Source organism: Rhinopithecus bieti, unplaced genomic scaffold (genome assembly GCF_001698545.2).
Source record: "Rhinopithecus bieti isolate Rb0 unplaced genomic scaffold, ASM169854v2 scaffold_28163, whole genome shotgun sequence".
Lineage (NCBI taxonomy): Eukaryota > Metazoa > Chordata > Mammalia > Primates > Cercopithecidae > Rhinopithecus > Rhinopithecus bieti.
Window position 1 is genome coordinate 941,908 of NW_016813718.1, and position 16,959 is coordinate 958,866.

At 39.9% G+C, this 16,959-nt stretch overlaps 1 protein-coding gene and 1 long non-coding RNA gene across 4 annotated transcripts in view; one reads left to right on the top strand and one right to left on the bottom strand.

Annotated features, from left to right (window-relative positions):
• Window positions 1–16,959, top strand: part of RNF150 (ring finger protein 150) — a 278,640-nt gene that overhangs the window by 241,124 nt on the left and 20,557 nt on the right. The window lies entirely within an intron of this gene.
• LOC108513223 (uncharacterized) overlaps window positions 2,221–16,959 on the bottom strand; it is a 47,087-nt gene continuing 32,348 nt past the window's right edge. Inside the window, exons 2-6 of one of the 2 annotated variants that reach the window (XR_001880822.1) lie at window positions 12,468–12,601; window positions 11,330–11,420; window positions 9,573–9,731; window positions 7,151–7,221; window positions 2,221–3,172 (exon numbers count right to left, since the gene is read on the bottom strand). This is a non-coding gene — a long non-coding RNA (uncharacterized LOC108513223). The remainder of the gene's footprint in view (window positions 3,173–7,150; window positions 7,222–9,572; window positions 9,732–11,329; window positions 11,421–12,467; window positions 12,602–16,959) is intronic. The other variant, XR_001880823.1, reaches the window with a different exon arrangement.

Here is a 16,959-nt window from a genome sequence, read left to right on the forward strand (position 1 = left end):
AAAGACAGAAAAGATGACTTTATTACACCTTCTTAAAAACGTTGAGTGCCACTCCACATCTTGGGGGGATCTGAAACCTTCCTGTGATTTTTCAAGGAGGTTGTTGACATCGCCATTCATTTCTTTATTCCCCTTACTGAGTCACTACATAAGTCCTCTAGCACTGTCTGCAGATCGTTACCCACTTGGTCCTTCTTCCATCTCAGACTAGAGGGAACCAACTGTTGGCCCATGGAGGGTGGGAATGGCAGAATCAAGATATGGCACATCTGCCCATACATTCTGAAAAGCACTTGGCATGATGTGTCTGGCCAAGAGACCTGGTCTTCAAACTTTCAGAAGGAAGCAGTACACATGAATTAATGTAAAGGCTAAAACTTGGCCAGTTGAAATGAAAAATGATATGGATTTCCTCTGGGAAATTTTCCTTTGCTAACTTCCCATCAACTCTGATCCTTGGGGAAAGAGGAGTGTATCTAACGTGTTGAACGGACAGTCATCCCTTGATACCCACAGGGAATTCATTCCAATGATACCCCCTTTCCCCCAAAGATACGAAAATCTGAGGATGTTCAAGTTCCTTACATAAAATGTTATAATATTTGCATATCCTCCATACTTTTAAATCACCTCTTGATACTTATAAGACCTAATATTATAGTTGTTCTAGCATATTGACTTTTTATTTGGATTTTTTTGTTGTTGTATTATTTTATTATTCTTTTCCTTGAATATTTTGAGCCATGGTGGGTGGTAGACCCAAGGCTCAGGCAGATGTGGGGGACCATTCGAAATGCATCTTTATTTTTGCTACATTGACACTTAAAATGTATTGAGTGGTTGTCAGAGTTCCTTGCCCCTGGATGAAAATTCTAGCAGACCCAAGATTTTTCTGCCTACTCTTGGGTAACTGATAGTTCTAAGAGTACCTTTAAATTCTAAGAGTCCCTTTAAGTTGCAAACACAGACCCCCAAAAAATTTTTTTTTCTGCTGGGCACTGTCCCTTGTATTTCCTACAACTTGGGACAGATGGGTCTCTCTTGCTTACTCATGAGCATCCTGCGCACCCAGGAGTCCATTTTCAGCCTCTGTCTCCTAATGTCTCCTCACCTCTTCAGGAGCTCCTTTTGGGTAGGGCCCACATTAACCCCATTCACCTCTAGGACACTCATACATCACCTGCCCTGACGGTCCTCTTCCAGGACGACAGCAGTCTCCAGCCTTTGACCCCACGAAGGTCTTGGGCCGCCTCTCAAGGTTGTAGGCAGGAAGGAGACTGAGTTCACGAAAGTTTGAGACATTTTTGCTGAGTCCAACCTACAGGTAACATATTTCAAAATCTTGTTGAGGATTCCCTTGCAGCAACCCCTCACAGGCCTGGGATTGGAACATGCCCCTTCTCCACCCCTTTCATTAGAGGAGCAGGATTCAGCATGACATCGCTCTGTCTGTTGACAATTTCTTTACCAATTACCCCATCTTCTTTTCCTCCTTTTCCATTTTTATTGCCTCAAAATGGGTGATGGGGTCAAGAATTACCGAACAGGTTCCCCTTTATACATTTCATTGCACATCTGGCAATGGGGCACAGAGCAGAGCGATGGGTAGGGGAGGGAGAGTCTGTCTCCTGCTTCTTTGTTATTCACGTCGCTTCAGTAGAAACTGAGGCAGAAAGAGTCCCATGAAAGTGCAAGAGAATTAACTCCTAAACGTCTTGATGGTTTTCAACTAAGGAGCACATTCTTAGCCACTATCTCTACTAAACTACAGGCCCTTAAATGGGTTAGCCTTTTTGGGGGGAAAAAAATACATATATATGTATATATATTCGCATACATATATATATATGCGAATACTTTTCAAAATGCACTTACAAGACAAAATTGTTAAAGCACAGCTGAAGCTACAGCACAGAGAAAAGTGGTTTTCATGCCAGCTCTGACACCTACCACTGCAAAACACCCAGGAGCTTTCCAGGGACACATACTCCAACTCATTATAGGAAAAACTTCCAAAGAGTTCATTTGGAGGTTTGTGTTTAGTCTGCAAGGATTTGCTTTCTCTAATTTGGGGAACTCAATATAAACTTCTCTATGGGACTCATTGCTCCCAAAGATGCATTCTCTTAAAATAAGGCCAGAAATGACATTTATTCTTTATATTTTTTAAGTTCCAAGTTTATTGAGGGACCAATTGATGAAGTATTTAGAACATCTGTATTCAAAACTTGTAAATGCCTGTAGACCTGCTCTGACCACAGCCCAAACAGCAAAACAAGAGAAAGAATGTGCATTCAGGACTTTTTCAGGGAACCTCTGTAAATCAAGACAACTGAGACAAAAAGGGAGAGTTGGCATAAATTTCACATTTCTGTTTCACACGTGCAGCTACACGTTTTTGCATTTGCAGAACAGCAATGTCCAGGTTTTATGTGACTACAGAATATACTGGTGCCCTCAGAAATAAACACATTTAAATCAACCATTCCAGTATTGATGAGGGAGTTGCAAGAGTGAGTAGCCATGTTTGCTTTTTTGATTTGCATTAAAGCCTGAAATGGCGAAGTCTCTGTTCTTGACTATGGATAAATATGCCAGCTGGAACCAACCAGGAGAATGATCTCCCTTGGTGCCTATAAGATTCACATTAGCCCTGGAAAGATGATTGCTTTGATTTGTGAGGACATTCCATTGTGGCAGGCAAGAGAATTAGCCAGCCATTTTAAGATTTTAGGCCCCACTGTCATCTCCCCTTCAGGAAATAGTTAAGCCACAGTGACTACTTCTATATAAAACAAAGCATTTGCAGATTGTAACATTACTCCAGACAGTCATTTCCATGACTCTTAACGTGCCAGGTCCCTGGAGCAACATCACCCCCTGACTTCTGAGCCCTCTAGCTCACCAGCTCCATGGCAGCTTCACGAGAGACACAGCTGTTCTGAAAAGCAAAGATCTCTGCAATAAACAAATGCCTCCATCGTCAAGCTTTGCAGATGGCAACTATCCAATCCATGATCCACAGGGTTTTCCACGATAACATTTCTCCTCCATTGAAAACACTTGCCAATCCAAGAAAGCCCACTGAAGGAGAGACTGCCAGGCCTTTCCTGTTTTGTGTGCCTGCTACTTCTGACAGGGAGGGTTGAGAATCTGCAGATTCACAAACAGCCTGTAAGAGAATCAATCAATTTAGACCACAGATATATTGCCACTTGGAGCATTCAGCCTGAGTATGACACAACCACTCACCCAGAAGAAACTTGTCTTCCTGAACTGAAGTAACTCAGCCAACAGATTAAATCCATTCATTCATTGCTAGAAGATTGTCTCATATGCCCTGAGTTACTCATTGATAGCACCATCTCCAATGGATTAATTCCTCACAATGGTGTCTTGCTTTTGACATGGCTCAGCAGCTGTTACCAGCATGAGCCGGGCAAAGGGCTTGGGGGACAGACCTGCAGTTTACCAGACAGTGACACACTGTGCATGCATCTCAGCAGTGAGGCAGCAGCTGATGGCAGGAAACACTACTAGCAGGTCAGCACTTTTTCAGTGTCTGAGGAGGGTCTCGTGTAAATAAGATAACATTTCTGTTTGCATTTCAATTCTAAGCAAATCATGGGGAAGTGCCATCATTCAGAGATTAAGAAAGCAGGAGCAGCTGAAAATGCCTCTTGGCTCCCATAAGAACTGGCTTTGAAAATTCAGAGTCTGAGGGTTCTGTAAGTCAAAATATTTCAGAAGTGAAATTCACTGGTTCAGAAGAAAGGAACGTGTCACTATTAGAACATCATTGGACCTACTTGAGGTAAGCTGATATCACGGAAACACCACTAGCCAGAGGCAGGAAATTTAGGGTCTTAGTCCTGGTTTGGCCTCCAGTTAGCTGTGTGACCTTGAACAAGTCACTTACCCTTTCTGCAGTTCTGTTAGGTGATTTCTGAGATCCTTTTCAGGCCCCTAGCACCATGATTAAAGTTAGAACGCCTGTCTTAGCGCCTTTCCAAGTCTCACTAGAAAGGTTCAAGGTCTTGCATCCTCACTTACAAGCCCTTCTCACCATCTTTCTCCTTCCGGCACCGCTGAGCCAACCTAGCAAGGAATTGTGCCCTCAGCTTTCTCCCTGCGCCACGTTCTTCAGACTAGTGAAGGTCATTGTGAGATCCAGCATCTGCCTATCTGCATTTCAGATGAATGGCTGAGAAGACAGCGGGTGGAGGAGGCTGGAACAGCAGCACAGTTGGCCTCTGTCCACAGCTGTAGCCTGGTCTCCTTCTGGGATTCCTATATGCAGTGGACCCTGTCTCCAAACATCACGGTCCTCGGCTCCCAAAATGCTGTTAAACAGTGTTCACCTGGTTCTTATACAGACTTTAGTGTAAATTTTAACAATAATAGTTATGATAGCAGGTTATTTAAGCCAAAATGTTATGTAGAAATAAATATTGAAAATTTAAATTTGATCTGAAAATTAAATTTAAAAAATAAGTAAAAAACAAAAAGGTCTGTGGACATGCCATCAAATGACGACTTCACTAGTTCAGCACGCACTTTGCTTTAACGTCCCCTGCAAAAACGTGCTTCTTACTACAGTGAAAATTATGCCTTTGCATGGTATACTTGGCTTCAGAAAATGTGTACCAAATTGTAAAGAGCGTTTCCTTTTTACATGCTATATTTGCATTACACCAGCATATAGGTTCATTTTATAAGTTAGTGACTTTCATTTTTACAGTAAAATTACTTCCCAGTTCTCAGGCTAATAACTTGCAGCTACCCTATATTTTTTCCTTGCTATTGGCCTCCTTAGTGAAACAATCACCAACCCTGTTCATTATGCTTTTTAAATATCTCTCCATGTGCCATTTCCCTCTGCCACTACTATAATTCAAGCCCTTATCAGCTCTTATCTCCCTGTATCTGGTCCTACCATCCTCCAGTCTGCTCATCCTGCTTCCTGGGTAATCATTCATAGAAATCTGTTTTTGTCAGTGTTTTGCTCCAAACATTTTTATTATCTATGGGTTACAATCTCCATCTGCCTAATCTAACAAAATCATTAAGCATTTGGCCTCTGCATCTTTCTCCCTGACTCTTCACCACTCCCATCTGGTTCTTTACACAGAAGCATTTTAAGCCACTTGTGGTTCCAGGTACACTGTCCTCCCATGCTGTCTCTCCACCTGCCAAATTCTATGTATCCTTCAAGCACATCTCATCTGCTGTATTCTCTGAGATATTTTCTCTGCTCCTCCAAGCAGAATCTGGTGTTTCTTTTACAATTATCTACTTTCAAATAGCTGTCTCTGATACAATTTCTTGAGAAATCGCCAGTTACTCCCTTAAATTTATAGATCCTCAAAAGCTTGAACTGTGTGACTTTTTACCTTTATGTTCTAAAACCCAGCACAGTCTATGGCATACAGTTAGATTTAATAAACATTAGTTGGATGAGTAAATGAATATGTTGAATTTTAAGGGAAACCAACAACAGTAATGAAAGGTAAAGGAGAATGTATTGCGATGTATATTTATATTTTGGCTGCTAATGAAAATAATAAATATATTTTCCAATGATATTCAGGCTGGACCAAGGCACTAGCAAACAATTCTCTGTATAGCCAGTTTCTCCGGAACAACAGTGTGACCCTACCCCTGTGTGAAAGAGGAGCACAGTGTTAAATTGGTTCCCCATCACAAGAGGAGAGGGAGACTAATGCCTTGTAGAAATGGACTGACGATTTATTATTTATTGTTATTGGTATTGTACTATGCAGCAGAAATGGAATTAAAAGCATCAGAGAGAGATGAAATAGCGGAAACAGCAGCAAAGGAAAATGTCACAGAGAAAGATTCTAACATCTAACTGTGCATAAATTTCTGCACATGCCCTGCTAATGTCATAAAACCAAATGCCCAGAAACCACTGAAGACTTAAATGCAGCTTTTCATTTTTGTTTTATACCATCTACACGACCCTTACTATTTTATATTAACCCATGATAAATAAAGATGACCCTCCTGTGAGATAATATAGGTTTCAAAAAACTGCATGACTTTGGAGTCAGACAGATCTGGACTCAAATCTTGGTCTGGCCACTTACTTACTAGCTGTCACCAATTCACTTAATATCTCTGGGCTCCAGTTTCCTCTTCATGAAAATTGTCAAAATAGAACCTACCTCATAGGTTTGTTGTAAAGATTAAATGAATCAATGTATATATATAAAGTTCCTAGCTTGGTGCCTGACACTTAAGAAATTATAAATGTTACTTCTCTCCCCACCCCACACACCACCTCTTCATGAGAATGATATTGGTCAGACATGTCATGGTATATATATTGATGAAATTGAAATTTCTAGATATAAAAATGTTTGCAGTGTATCTTTGTCAGTTTCCAAGATGTAGTGTCGAGGTCTGAGAGCTCTAGATTGTATCCTAAACCATCTGCTTGTGGGAATGAAAACTGACATCACCTTGCTCTTCTTCAGTTACCACAACTACTTTAGTTCCTGAGCAGAATGGCTTGATTGCTTGTAGTTATTTATCTTTTTCTCTAATTGATCATTTGGGTGTTACTGAGTTACTAGCTATAGTCTTTATGACCATGATCTCATATAAAAGTATGAGTGTCCTTACAACTTTATTTCCAGAGAAACCTCTGAGGTTATCAGCATCATCACTAGTTAGTGTCAATTCCTAGAAAGTTGTAATTATGCCCTTTCTACACATGACTCTGTATTGGTTATATTCAACAGATAGTGGCCCTGCCAGTAACCTTAGTGCTTTGAGCATAATGACCTGTAGACAACTGCTCTATGAATAAAGCAGCAATTTCAGATTTCTAGGTCTTCATGATCTTTTTGTGTTTACAGGTTGAACCTCAGGGGACAACTTGGGAGAAAAATTTTGGAAATATCCACGCTATTAGGTTGGTGCAAAATAAATTGCGGTCATGGCAGAAACCGCAGTTTCTTTTGCACCAACCTAATCTCCAAGTTTGCAGCAAATGGGACACACACACACACACACACACACACACACAGAGAGAGAGAGAGAGAGAGAGAGAGAGAGAGAGAGAGAGAGAGAGAGAAACCTACTAAGATACCTTTTAAAATACAGAAATATTTAACTCACTCACCAGCTTCTTCTGTGGTGATCCTCACTGCAAGTTTCTCCCCGCCTTTGAGGAAAATTTTTCAGGGAAAACTTCTGGAGAAAAGAAAATATATTGCAGCTCAAGTGATTTAACCAGACTCTCCTCCCCACATCTCTCCAGGACACAATTGTGGTTATCAGTTAGGACACCCTTCATTTTGTTTGGATAATATGGAGCGTGCAAGAATGCTTAGAAGACAGTTCTTCCTCCTCGCTCCATAGGCTTCCCAAGGAACACACACCAGGACACCAGGATGAGAGTCAAGCCAGGTTCCCTGTGCACACACATACACACGCATACACTCACGCACACACATGCACACACACACCACCACCAGTCTCCAGCCTTGGCTTATCATTCAGAATGACTGGATAGAGTTCAATGTAGAATTAGATGTCTAGAAATTTCCGGGATTATTCTAGGCAGAGGTATCAAACTGGTGCCACCTGTGACTCTGCCTGCCTACATATGAAATGTGTTTTGTCTTCAGAATGCTTCTGATAAAGTTCAGTGAGGAGCCCACATTTAAATTTGGCAAGGTTTTACATAGAAACCTGAATTTTCAATTTGGAAAAGCTGGAAGCTGCAGCAATCCTGGGTCACATTTCCTTATGGTGACACTTGGTTCAGCCTTTTTGAGGCAAAGCACGTCCTCTGCAGCTCACTGCAGCCTTGCAATCCCAAATTTATGGACAGTTTCAGGGCAGCAGTACTTCTTTCACACACAGTGCTAAGATCAATGTTTTGAATGTTCCTATTAGATCTCATTTAAAAAAAAAAAAAACCCTATTAGTAGAATCATACAGGGAAACAATATGTATGCCTATGAGCCAACAACATACACAATTAACACACTCTCTGATGTCTAATGTTCGCAGCAGGGAGGAACAATTAGTAGATTTATAGACTAGAGTTCCACCAAAATTTTTTTGTCAAACAAATCACTCATTTCTCTAAATTAAGACGTATGCCTTAATCAGGGCTGCCAGCACAAAAAAGTATTGGCTGCACTTATACTCCTGCTGTGCACAAGAATAGTGGAATGAATTTTTAAAAGAAAAATAATACCATAATAATACTGCCACTGTTATTTAAATAAGGAGTTAATTAGAAAATAGGATTTAGAAATCAAAGTTTAAGCAGGAACTCAATGGATTAAAAAGCGTATCTTCCTTGTTAAAAAACTGAGATAAAATATGTGTAGTTGGATACATAAATACTTGCATGCACAAGCACATACATGCACGCATATGTGGAAGCATGTGTGCCTGTGCACATCTGTATACCAAGCGTACCCATGCACCTATGTAGGAAAAGAAACCTACAACATGTTCATATATGCATAGCATGTGTCAGACATTTGTACCTAAAGCAGTACTTTGACACGCATGCACATCTGTGCTTTTATCTAGCATAAATGCATGCCTGCACATATACATACATGTTACTCAGTACCATCAACTTTATGTCATAGTAGCTAGCCATGTCTCAGCAGGGATCATAGAAATTTCTGGTCATGGGTCTTCTGATTACTCCTAGAAATGAAACTGTAGTTGCAGCTTACCTCATAAGAGAAAGAACTCAAAAAAAAAAAAAAAAAAAAATGTGTGCATCATTTTTTTTCTTAAGTGAACCTAAGGCTCTCTAATATCTGGAAAAATTTAAATATGCCTCTACAAGTAAGGCAGTTCCTAATTTTAGGAGTTGTATATTCCTAGCATCCAAGCCCTATGATAGAACAACACCTTTGGGGCCAAATAAAATTGTATGTGTCCATCCACACTGAGTGGTAGTAGTCTTCATCTGGTAGGGCATCAAGGAACACGATCAGATGCTAAAGGCACTATAAGTAAAGTATAGGTCTTTGTTAGACAGCAGAGAGAGGTATTGAAATTCCCCATCCCTCATTTACGTCCCTGAAAATAATGTACGTTCTTGGTAGTAAAGCTAGGTTGAGGCCCAGCCCTGCCACCTGCTATCTGTGTAACTTTGGACAAATGGCTCAACCTCTCTGTACCTCTACTTCCTCATCTGTAAAATGGAGGTAATTTAGAGAATACCTACCTCATGGGATTAAATGTAATGCAGTAATCCTTAGAAAAGTACCTGGTCCATAATAAGCATTGAAAAAAAATGTTACTGTATAGACGAAAAGGTGAAGGGGCTCACACACTATTAAACTTTGTGCCAAGAATCTTACAGAGAGCTTTACATATTTTAGCCTTTTCAATTATCACTCTTTTATATCTAAGAAACTGAATTAGAGAGCAGTCTAGGAACCACGTCAGAGGTCACACATGGGGTAAATGGTAGAGCTGGAGTGAAAATTCTTGCACTCTCATCGAAGTCCAGATTCTTTCTCTAGTTTCTCAAACCAGTTTCTAGCTATGGTCTGAACACCCACCTGGGCTGTAGTTGGAGTGCAGATCCATAGGCCCCTCCACGGATCTACTCAATCACAGTTTCTAGGGGTAGGCTGAGAATTGTCACTTCTATCAGGCTTCCTGAGTAATTCGTTCTAAAGCCAGAGTTTCAAAACATCTGCCCAGCAACCCCAGAGTGCCTGCGCGAGGAAAGCAGAACCCAAGACAACGCACACATTATAAATGGTATCTTATCCCTACAGCTCCTTGACATTTTCTCTATATCCACCCTGATATTAATTGTATGCAGGGGTACTGGAGTTAGAACATTCTCTTCAGTCAAACTAACTTTACCTATTTCTTGTTTACTCTGCTTTGAGAATTTCCCCCACTGAACACTTGAGTGCAGTTGTATGTGCTTGATCCTTAGAGGATCGTTCTTAATAGACCCATGCTGTGTATTGATACATGCAGTAAAGATGACCACTGGATCCTTACAGCACTGGTCCAAATTCCAAAATACATTTACAGAAAATACAAGTAGGTTTTTACTTAGCCATGCCTTACTTGTGATCTTGATGGAGGTTTAATCCTAGCAGCCAACATTGCTATCTGTCAGAAGGCTGCTGCCTTTTGATTGTTATAATAATGGCTCCTTTGCTCATGAAACACCCCCGACCTGATAATGTGACCTACACACTGTGGTGCAGGCATTCTCTTACAGTTTTAGCATAAGCCATAATCCTAGAATCATCTACTAGAAAAAGGAAGTGCTACCTGTAGAAAAAAAAATTCTTTAAAAATCTTAGATACTAAAATAAGTCCTTGAACAAGCAGATCAAAAGACAAGTTTTGAAAGAATTACCATTGGTTTTCTCAGATGCATAATTTTACTGAGGGAAGAATTACTTGGTGTCATAAAATTAACTACTATAAGAAAAAGGATAAGGCAACAAGGTTACATTTTATAGTTTATTTGGGTGCATTGCAGCTAAGATCTGCAGCACAGAACTAAGAGTTGGTAACTGCTAAGCAGAATGATCTGCCACCAAAGTTAAAAGTATAGACAATGTGTTCTGGGAGCTGATAATTGGCAGGAGGTTAAGAATGGTAGGGACTCTAATTTTCTTTGTTTTTATTTTCCTATCTTGAGGAACAGTTACAGTTATGGAACATATGAAACCATAGCTTTGCTCTTATAATGTATATAGGCTACTTTCCTACAGAGACATATGTTTTTTGCTTCCAAGGCATATTGTGGGGACTTTGACTTACATTGATGCTTGGCTGTGCTTATAATATGCCCCATTTTCTACTTCCAGGGCTGTCTCAGTGCCTAAATATTCATCTTCCCCTTAGAGAAACCCTCTCTCTAAAAACACAACCATAAAATAGAAAAATATATCACTTCTGATGCAGGAATTCCCGTCAAAGTTTCGAGGGAAAAATATTCAAACAGTCTCAGAAATCCCAATCAGCTCTCATGCTGCCTGTGCCCCCGACCCTCTCCGGGAGATTTTCTCTTAAAGGGAGTGGGAGAAAACCAAAAGCGACCTGGGATTTAGTCTCTAGTGGGTTAATGAAAAGGTTCTACAAAGGTAATGTTCTCAAGGACCCTTACTTTTTTATGCCAGGCTTGCAGATTCCTGGGGTGAGAAAGAGTCTGCTCTCCCTGGGAGTTCCCTGAATTGAAGATGCTCCCTTGGTATCCATGGAGACTAAGGCAGCTCAGCCCCAGATGAGCAAGTAATATGTGACTTGAAGATTTATGGATTTGTTCACTCTGCACCATACTTACCATTATTGACAAGGCATCTACATTACAGGAAACTGTCGACATAGTCTCAGGCAGCTTTCTTCATGGCAAAATAATATAAAATATTTGCAGGCTGGACAAAAATAAAAGCATTGAAGATCTATTCAGCACCTACAATTTAGGACATGAGCCATGTTTGTGGCTGCAGATTTTTTAAGAATACAAGTTCAAAATGTGCATTGATTGTGTGCTACTGGGAAGCACTGGCAAAATCATAAAGCATGCACCAATTAAAGGAAGGGACCCAGGAGCTCTATCATGGACAAAATATTTAGGGTTATTTGTCCTAAATATTTATGAAGTTTAAAAAGTGGGGGATGGGGCTCATTATAAACATCAGTAATCATCCCAGAAAGCAGTAGCATGATCCTTTGAAAAGAAGTAAAAATTCAGAAACTTCATGGGCCACATGTTAAAATGACTTTCTGTTGTGGAAAGGTCACAGAATATATTAACAATAACTAGGAAGAGAAGACATTATAAAACACTCTGAAGACACCTAGAAGACCTCATCAGAAGTTAATCTGGAAGTCTGTTTCATTAATTAAACACAGCTATTTTACCAAAAGATGTTGGTGATTTAGCATAAGATTTATTAATGCCAATTCTGAGCTAGGATGACATTGCCCCTCCTCTGAAGGAATTTAGGTTTGAACAGATGTAAAACAGATGTGTACAAAATAGCAGTTACTTTGCCAAGTGCTCTTTCTTAAGAACAGATCTCATTTGCCAGATCTACTAAAAGCTTTGTCTACATAAGGGATTTGCATAGCTTTCCTGAGTTTAGAAAGAGACAGAGAAAGGAATCATCACTCTTCAGCTTGTGGAGGAAATACTAAAACCTTAACCCCCATGTTAAATTCCAGGAACTCCCTATGGACTTGTTTAGGGAATTTGGCCTTTTGTACATATATTGAAGAATATTAGGATGAAGGGCCTCTGTCTTAGATTTTGCATTCCTAATACTAGAAAATTACTAGTTTTTAAGTTTTAAAATTTTAACAATTTTCCTAATTCTGTGTTTATTATGTATATGTTTATTATGTGCATGTTTCCTATTCTGTGTTTATATGAGTGCAATATTTATTATCACTCATGATAATCCAAATCTAAACGATACCTTTTCAGTTCTTCTCACTTCTTCATTTTTAAGCTTCACAAGTCCACTGCCAGAACAACTGGCTTATTCACACCCCCACCACTGCCTGCTTCAGGGACAATTCCACACAGGTGGCCCCTTTTCTTAGGGAGGTTCTAAAAGAGAAACAAGGAAACAGAAAGTGATCTTAAAAGGTACCTAGTAAGGTGGAGTTGGAAACAGCAGGAATGAGGTTCCTGGCCCACAATCAATGAATTGCTTGAGCTCGCTGCTCAGTCTAGGTCTTGTTTCTCTTCGCCTGCTCTATGGTTTTGCCTTGATTCCTTAGCATGATGTACTCCACATAGGATTGATATCAAAAGAGCATGAGTCCCCTTCCCCACTGTTTTATCCTTTCAAAAAATCAACATGATGTCTTCAGATTTTCCCATTTATTTATTCAGTACTTTCAAGTGATAACGTTTGCATTTGTTTTATTTCTATAGCATTAGAGATGGAGTCTTGCAAAATAAGCCCCTCACCCCTGAGAAATTACAGTCTGCTCTAGTTAGGAGAAAAAACATCCATGGGTGGAATATATAAACAATGAAGGCAGTGCTGTTAATCACATGTCTGGAATATTGTGAATAAAAGTGTTCTTTGGAGAAAGGCCGGGGGGTGGTCACGGTGGCAGGACTACCCTCAGACCTTTTTTTATTTTAAGAGATGGATCTCACTCCATCTCCCAGGCTGGATTGCAGTGGTGCAATCATGGCTCACTGCAGACTCAATCTTTTGGCTCAAGCAATTCTCTTACCTCAGCCTCCTGAGTAGCTGGGACTACAGGTACACACCACCACACTCAGCTGATTTTTTAGCTTATTTTTTTTTTAGAGGTGGGGTCTCACTGTGTTGCTCAGGCTGGTCCCAAACTCCTGGCCTCAAGTGATCCTCCTGCTTGGGCCTCCCAAAGTGCTGGGATTATAGACATGAGCCACACTACACCAGCCTCCACAGACCTTTAACTCTAGGGTACATTTTGGCTACATCCCTCCCCAGGGAGAAGGAACCTGCGAGGCCAAGAAGTCGCCCAGACTCCCTAACCCACTTTCTGGAGACAAGAGTTAGCAGGATACAAAATTGCCATTGTATGGAAGGCTGAATTGGCCACACCTTTCCCTTTGAGTTTTAACAAAAGTCTTTTCAAACCCAATATTTGTGTACAGTTCAAATGTAATAAGGAGATCAGCTTAAACTCGTGTTTTTTGTTTTGTTTTGTTTTGTTTTTAAGCTAATAAATACATGAAAAGCAGCTAGCACAGGCTGGTGAAGTATAGGTCCTTCCCCTCCCTTGTTGTTGCATCACTATAAGCAGAGGCCTTTGGCGGAATTAATTTTAGCCATCAGTTGCTTGTTTTGTTTTAGCTTTTCAGGAAACAAAGGTCAGATTAGAAAAGGAACTATAGATCTAATTAGTAAAGTAAATGAGGGGGTTCAACAGCTTCAACAGATTCATTACACTATTAGTCATCTGCCTTTGTACATTGCTATATAGGTGTCCATCCAACTGCATATCAAAAATATTCAGAAAAAAAAAATCTCAATCCAACAGTAGAAAATAGTACTAATAAAATATACAGTACAATAACTATTTAGGTAGCATTTACATTATATTAAGTGCTATAAGTAATCTAGAGATGATTTAAGCAGCAGTTCCCAACGTTTTTGGCAACAGGGACCAGTTGCTTGGAAGAGAATTTTTCCACGAGAGAGGTGGTGGGGGGTGGGGCGGTGGTGCTTTCAGGATGAAATTGTTCCACCTCATCAGGCATTAGTTAGATTCTCACAAGGAATGCACAGCCTAGATCCCTCACATGCGCAGTTCACAATAGGGTTCCTGCTCCTATGAGAATCAAATGCGCTGCTGATCTGACAGAAGGCAGAGTTCAGGCAGTAATGCTCGCTCACCCTCCGCCCACCTCCTGCTGTGCAGCCCAGTTCCTAACAGACCATGGACTGGTACCAGTCGGGGGCCCAGGTTTAAAGTATATGAAAGGATGTGCATAGATTATATGCAGATACTACACCATTTTATATAAGGGACTTGGGCATCCTCAGATTTTGATAGGGGGGCAGTGTCCTGGTACCAATCCCCCACGAATACTGGATACTGAAGGACAACTATGCTACCTGCTAATGGAGGGGAAGGAATGGAGGGGTTTGGAAAGAACTGTCTCAGCTGGGCTTGTTGTAGTTATTATTGTCAACTTTGTCATCACCACCATCATTTTCCACCACTGTCCAGCCTTCCCAGTTCCTCCCACAGTGGTCCTTGGGGTGCTCTGTGGACTTGTATGACTTAATGGAGCCCTGTGAAACCTACTGGAGCAAGAACAGAAGAGCTAGGTTCAAGTCCTAGTTCTGCCACTTACTACTGGCTCTTTCTGAGACTTTGAGAGAGCAGTAGCCTTTCTGAAAGTCAGGTAGCCTGCTGTAAAATGGACTCAAACATGGCAAGAACACTGGAAACTAAATCAAATATAATGGATGGTGATGATGGTGATAAAATTATAATAACCACTGTTATAAAAATAAAAGTGTGTTAGAACAATTCTTGGCCAAATCTATCATTTTCTACCAGTGCTATTCCCACCCACTCATCCCACCTTCATTGCCACCTGCCATGAGCATGGAATATAATAATAGGTGCAGACAGGTGACTAGCTATTATTATAGTTAACCTTTAGTGAGATCAGTGATTTAAAATGGTACTTTACACCTCTTCATTTCTCTTATTAATTTGACATTTATTTTCTGGAAAGCCAAAACAAGTGGTAGCATCTGGAAGCTGCATTAAACTCCTCAAAAGGTCCCTTCCTAGGAGAAGCAAGTGATTTTGTATTCTTAGACCCGAAAACAAGGAAGGGAAAAGGAAACTAACATTTTTTTGAGAACTTGCTAAAAGATACATTGTATTAGTCTATCAGGCTGCTATCATCAAGTAACGTAGACCTGGTGGCTTAAAGAACAGACATTTATTTCTCACAGTTCGGGAGGCTGGAAAGTCCAAGATCAGGATGCCTGCATGGTTGACTTCTACTGAGATAACTCTTCTAGCTTGAAGATGGCTGCTGTCTCTCTGTGTACTCACGTGGTGAGATGAGAGAGTGAACTCCAGTCTTTTTCTTATAAGAACGCTAATCCTATCATGGGCACCCCAACTTCATAACCACATCTAAACCTGATTACCTCCCCAAACCCCCACTTTCTAATATCATTATATTGGGGTTTAAGCTTTCAACATATGAATTTTGGAGAACAGAAACATTTAGCACGTAACACATGTACAGGGAAAAGTTGTTATAACAGTGAAAAAATATTGTAAGTAACCTAAAGGTCTCTCTATTAGGGAAAGGACAAAATATGGCATATTCTTAGATGGACTAGTTTTTTTTATAGCAGTTAACAAGAATTAAATACATAATGTAATTAAATCTGAAAACAAGGAAAAATAAGTAAATTGCAGGATAACACAAATAGCAAGCTTTCTTTCGTATAAAAAATGCTAACACAAAACATTACTTTACTTGTACATTGATTTTTTTTTGTTACCTGCACACATACACACACACTGATTTGCATGAAAGATACTGTAAGAATTCATATCAAATCAGAGTGGTGGTTGCTATGTTGGGGTTATAAAACTAGTGGTGAGGGACAAAAGGAGCTAATGTGGGGGGTTTTATTTGTTTTTTTGTTTTGCTTTAATTAAAAAGACAGGCTTCAATGAAACATCATTCATTCAATAAAAATTTATGCAGAGCCTAGTATAATTCAGATCCTGCTTTCTATGCTGGGGAATCTTGGGGCAATGCAAGCAGTTCCTGACTTCATGGAGATTACAGCCCATTGAACAAGATAAGAAATATAGAATATAATGTCAGGATTCAATTATCAAAAATAAAATCAAAATGAGGCCAAGTAAGGAGTTAGAGAGTGACCAGGGACTACTAATTAGGGCAGGCAATCAAGGAGGGCTTATCTGAGAAAGTGACATTGAACAGGGACTTGAATATCATTAAGCATTAACACTTAGTGATGGAGACACTGAAGTTTGATTTAGTATATTATTTCCTGTACTTTTGTAGCATTTTAAAACATCTCTTTCCCCCCAGAAAAAAAATAATAATAATCCGCTTCAGAGTAGCATGAGATTTTTAAAGAGGTAGCAAACCCAGATGAAGTATTTAGGCATTGCAAACTTTTGAATCAATAATTGGGGTTAGGAGGAATGTGTATAGAAAAACATCACATAGAGTAATGACTTGGTTTTATAAGTGGGAAACAAAAAAATGCAAATTATTTTTTAAAATACCAACTCCAAAGTTCAACGAAATCTTCCTCATAGGTAAGGATTCAGGAAAAATCACAGTACTACTAAAGGTGTGAGAATAGAGGTGTCAAACCTTCACAGGGAGGGATAAGCTTTTTAATTTTATCAAAAGGGAATGTGACTCTTTTCAAAAGAAGTTTG